The 5,700-nt window shown below is 41.8% G+C and overlaps 2 pseudogenes; both read left to right on the top strand.

Moving 5' to 3' along the window:
• The first annotated feature begins 204 nt into the window (after positions 1 to 204).
• LOC149248392 (V-type proton ATPase subunit c''2 pseudogene) lies at positions 205 to 880 on the top strand (annotated as a pseudogene).
• A 2,386-nt stretch (positions 881 to 3,266) lies between these two features.
• Positions 3,267 to 4,214, top strand: LOC149248391 (aspartate aminotransferase 3, chloroplastic pseudogene; annotated as a pseudogene).
• The last annotated feature ends 1,486 nt before the right edge of the window (positions 4,215 to 5,700 follow it).

Raw genomic sequence — 5,700 nt, 5'->3', positions numbered from 1 at the left:
CTATTAATTAGGAATCTGTTTTATGCCTATGTATCTATTTAATTTCTGATGATTAATGAATAATATGCAGCGAATGCATTTGCTGGAGGGAGCTCCTGGTGATCTGCACCTGTGAGCTCCCGTGTGTTTGATCCAAACTTCTGTCTTCTGCATTTCTTATCATGGTATCAGAGCTTCAGGGTTGCTGATATTGTAAGCTGAGTGATGGCAGTGACTGTCTCCGTGATTGTGGAGATCTGGTGTGAAGGAGGCCATAGTTGAGGCCGGTTTTATTGTGTTGATCGGAGGAGATCGGTGGTCGGCGTTCTTGAGCTCACAGTCGATCCGTGATTGTTGCTCGCGTGAAATCCGTGGAGAAGGGTGGATCGAACAGCGTTGAAGCTGCTCCTCGGCCTATGCATATTCTGCAGTGGGTATTGGCATAGCGATTGGGGTTTCTGTATTGGGCACTGCCTGGGGCATATATACAACAGGAAGTAGTCTTATCGGTGCGGCAATTAAGGCTCCGCGTATTACATCCAAAAATCTTATCAGTGTAATTTTCTGTGAAGCTGTGGCCATATATGGTGTTATTGTGGCAATCATTCTACAGACAAAGCTAGAGAGTGTTCCATCTACGAACATATTTGCACCAGAGGCAATGAGAGCAGGATTTGCCATATTTGCATCTGGAATCATCGTGGGTTTTGCCAATCTAGTTTGCGGGGTTTGTGTTGGCATAATCGGAAGTAGCTGTGCACTTGCAGATGCCCAAAATTCTTCACTGTTTGTGAAAATTTTAGTTATTGAAATTTTTGGGAGTGCACTGGGGCTGTTTGGCGTAATTGTTGGCATTATAATGTCAGCCCAAGCTGCTCCTCGGCATACGATCCAGCCCTGATCGGAAAGGTGACCCTCTGCGCTTTGGGTTGCTCGTGGAAATCGATATTCTTGAATCGATATTTTGTGTGATACCAGATCATTCGAGGGCTTTCTTCCCATCTTCTGGAAGTTCCCGGTTCGATCTCACCTTTCACAACTCCTCCTTCTTCTGTCTCCTTTTGATGCGTGCTCTACGCAGCGTAGAGAAACCCAAATCAGACTGATCTCCAGAGGCGATTTCCCTTTGCAGCGTACGAGGTCAGAAGCAATTTTTCAGTCATCCATTACATAATCTTGACTGCAGGAAAGCCAAGGTTTGGAAGGCACAATTGGGTTTCTGACAACTCGTTTCAGAGTCTGAAAGCTAAAGGAATTTCTGGAACTTTGTCAGTCTACAGTACAGAGGATTATATATTCAAATCCAGGATCGAGGATTCCAGTTATTCCAGTTTGAGGATCGATCATGGGGAAACCAGAAAGGCAGCTAGAGGTGCTAAATGCGCTAGACAAGGCCAAAACGCAGTGGAGATGCCATTAAGAGTTTCGCCAAACCAGAGAAGCCGAAGAGCTACAGCCTGTTGAGATTGATAGTGAATGTGTTGTTGCCGTCACTGTTTGTCGAGATCGCTAGAGGATCGCTGCTCCATGCAAAGAGAGGCGGTCGGGACTGTCGAGGAGGCCGGAGGGCACTGTAAAAGAGGGCGGGACTATTGAGGAGGCCGCAGGAAGCCGGAACTGCCGAGGAAGACGCCGCTGCGTGACAGAGTGGACTCACTGTTGCGGGCCAGCCAGAGGAGTTGCTGCTGAGGATCTGTTTTTTTTAAGTTGCCGGGGTAACCTGTTTTTTTTTCAAGATGAATTCTCAGATGGCAGATTATTTAAATGAAAGCAGCAAATTGGATGGTTCCAATTACATAAATTGGAAATTTAAGCTTCAGACTTTGCTTGAAGGTCAGAATACCTACAGCATTGTCATCGGTGATGAAGGTAAGCCAACTGTTGCAAATGGTGGAACGAATGCAACAATTCAAGAATGGGAGAAAAGGGCGCTGAAGGCAAAGGTCCTACTAAAATTCTCAGTTAAAGATTGCATCATCCCTCATATTCGAGATTGCAAGACAGCGAATGAGATTTGGACAACTCTCAAAGACATGTATGAAATCAAGAACACCAGTCGAACCTTGTTCCTCAGGAAGAAGATCCTCTCAATCAAGATGGAGGAAAATGAGTCTGTTTCGTCATTCTTATCTCGGATAAAGGAAGTTAAAGATAAACTATCTGATATCGGTCAAACCGTGGCAAATGATGATCTGGTGACAATCACCATGAACGGCATGACAGATGACTATCAGATGTTTATAACTGGATTGAATGCAAGGGAAAAGCCTCGAAGTTTTGAAGAGCTTACTGGAATTTTGCTACATGAAGAGGAAAGGAGGTCGTCTCTCAAGCCTCAAGATCCAGATCTTGCATTGATAACAAAGTTCAAGCCAAAAGGGAGAGCGATGGCTGATCAGAGGAGGGGCAACACATCAGAAATGACACCACAAGGTATGACCTCGTATAGAAATGACTCTGCTCTTGAATGTTTTTATTGTGGTAAGATAGGCCATATTGCTAAATTTTGTCGCAAGAAGAAGGCAAATCAAGAGAGGTACAATCAGAAAAGGCATGCAGGTCATTTGGCAGATGCAGACTCAGATACAGACCCAGATCAGAATCTGGATGTTAAACTATTTATGGCCGAGGGTGACACTGCTACTGAGGAGGATGAATCAGATATTTGGATCGTGGATTCTGGAGCCTCCTCGCATATGTCAGGTAAAAAGCAATGGTTCAGAAATTTTAAAGAATCCAACACTAGAGCAAAAGTCTATCTTGGAGACAATAGTGGGTACAAGATCAAGGGACATGGAGATGTCCTTGTTACTCTGCCTGATGGTAAGATCAGGAATATATCTGATGTGTGGTATGTTCCTGGCATTAAGAAGAACTTGATTTCTGTGTCCAAGATTACAGATCAGGACCTCAAGGTAGAATTTTTTAAATCTTATTGCATTATTAAAGATTTGTTGGATCAGATGAAGCCCATTGCTACAGGTATTTGCATAGGAGGACTCTACAAGTTGAATGTGAAAAGTACGCCTCAGCAAGCCTTGTTGACGTCAAATAAGTCTTCAAATGAAGACGGACTCTACAAGTTGGCTCAAGAAATAAATACCCCAGAATTTTCTTATATATGTGAAGACAGAAATAAGTTTGCCTTTGTGGACATATAGCCGGTCGATGATGTTGTTAAGGCCAAACTTGTGGACACCCCTATTGAGGTCGATGATGGGACAGACGAGTGTTACAAAACAGAGGATCCGATTCTTTTAAGTGTTGCAGGTCGGAGAATTGAATCGCTAGTGAGGCAATTAGGTGCAACTTTAATGGAGGGGCAGTCAGATAGATATGGGGATCTTAGTTTTCAGCCAACTGCGGGTTCTGCAGTCTCTGCATTCCAATATTTGGAACAGGCTCCAGAGGATCCGATTCTTGGGGTGACAGTTGCCTATAACAAAGATCCGAGCCCTGTGAAATTAAATTTGGGTGTTGGGGCGTTTCGAACTAAGGAAGGAAAACCTCTCGTCCTAAATGTTGTCAGACAAGCAGAGGAGCTCTTAATTCAAGACAGATCTCTATATAAGGAGTATTTGCCCATAACTGGTCTTGCGCAGTTCAACAAACTAAGTGCAAAGCTGATACTTGGTGATGGAAGTCCTGCTATTGCGGAGAAAAGGGTTGCCACTGCACAATGCTTGTCTGGAACAAGTTCACTCAGGGTTGGAGCTGAGTTTCTGGCAAAGCATTATAGCCAACGCATCATTTATATACCAGTACCCACATGTGGCAATCATCCCAAGATCTTTACTCTTGGAGGATTGAGTGTGAAGACATATCGCTATTATGATCCCAGAACACGTGGGCTTGATTACCAAAGTATGCTTGAAGATTTACAAGCAGCTCCACCTGGAACTATAGTGCTCCTTCATGCATGTGCACATAATCCCACTGGTATAGATCCTACACAAGACCAATGGGTAGGAATTCGGCAATTAGTAAGATCAAAACGTCTGCTGCCATTTTTCGACAGTGCTTATCAGGGATTTGCCAGTGGAAGCCTTGATGCAGATGCATACTCTGTTCGTTTGTTTTTAGGAGATGGTGGTGAATGTTTTATTGCTCAGAGTTATGCAAAAATATGGGGCTATATGGGGAGCGTGCGGGTGCTCTTAGTATTGTTTGCAGGAGTGCAACAGTGGCAACTAGAGTTCAAAGTCAGTTGAAATTGGTTATTCGCCCAATGTACTCAAGCCACTAGGAAGACTAAAGTTTGATTTGTTTAGGGATACTTTAGGTGTGTTTAAAAATCCCTTTCTCCATTAAGGGGGGATGTTAGAAATTAATGGAGAATAGGTTAGTAGTTATGATTTGCTCCTTATTTGACATTCAGTTCCTATTAATTAGGAATCTGTTTTATGCCTATGTATCTATTTAATTTCTGATGATTAATGAATAATATGAAGCGAATGCATTTGCTGGAGGGAGCTCCTGGTGATCTGCACCTGTGAGCTCCCGTGTGTTTGATCCAAACTTTTGTCTTCTGCATTTCTTATCAAGTAACTCACGCATAGTTCCAGAAGCGTCGCTCCCTCCATAAAATGTAACATGCGGCTATCAACGCTGGCAGTCTTAGCACAAAAAATGGCAGTCTTAGCACAAAAAATGACATCATTGCAGCTCCCATCATCAAGTTCTTCATTAAAGTCATTTCTCTATGTACTTAAAAACCCTCCAATCTCTTCCCGTACTACGAACATGTACTATTTATACAGGCTAGGGTTAGCTTCAACTATTCACATTAAGTTAAATGCACCGACGCCTTCCATATCCACGAGGCTAACTTATAATCACAGGTCATAAATTATGTATATGGATTTTCTATTCATGAAGTGGCCGCAAAAAACCAATGCAGTGTAATATAAGTAATCCATTTGCAGGGGAGGCACATGCAACCACTCTGACTTATTGCAATTGAATTGAGAGATCTGCATGTGGTTGATATGGAAAAAGGAAAAGAAAGCGTGCTATAAAAGCATTCCGAGAGTTCTATTGGCGAGAACGCTTGCTCCCGGCTCCCCCGTCTGCGCTGCCTGCTTTTAAGAAAACCGTTCGCTGCCAACGTCAATTTTTGGCCCGCTGAAACGTGGGTCTTGATGAGCTACTTGTCCCTTCAAATTCCAAATTTTAATATTTAATTTAAAGAGTAGTTTAATGAGGTTATAAATATTTTTTTTTCCTCTGGAAAATAATGGAAAATTTAAATAATTTTCATAAAATTTGGAAAAAAAAAATTGGAAATTTAGATTATATATATTAAAATTGAAAATTTAAATGCCCATAACTTAAAATGTTGCAGAATCCATTTCCAACATAAAAAATGATTCAATATATTTTTTTTGAAAAAAAACTAAACATATACCAAAAAGATATAGGCTAAATTGTAGCCCCGTAGAGAAAGCCTTATTTAATGGATTTGTTTACTGAAGCTGCTGAGGAATTGCCGGCCAAAAGTTGCTGGAATCCCGGCAAAAAATTTTCAAAAAATCTTGTAGAGGCAGTGTTTGAATCGTGTTCTTGATGATGGAAATAGATTCAGCACCATCAAAAACTTCTAGGACACCTAAAATTTTGAAGTTTAACAACTATAACTTGGATTAACAAAAATCATTGCCAAATTTTCCCTAAATATAACCAAAATTTCCATAACTTTCCGAACAACTCCTAAGCCTCGTT

This window comes from Pinus tabuliformis, chromosome 7, assembly GCF_031772625.1.
Source record: "Pinus tabuliformis cultivar Carrire ecotype Pingquan chromosome 7, CPIR1, whole genome shotgun sequence".
NCBI lineage: Eukaryota > Viridiplantae > Streptophyta > Pinopsida > Pinales > Pinaceae > Pinus > Pinus tabuliformis.
The sequence above is the reverse complement of the archived record's forward strand: the minus strand, read 5'-3'. Positions and strand labels throughout refer to the sequence as shown.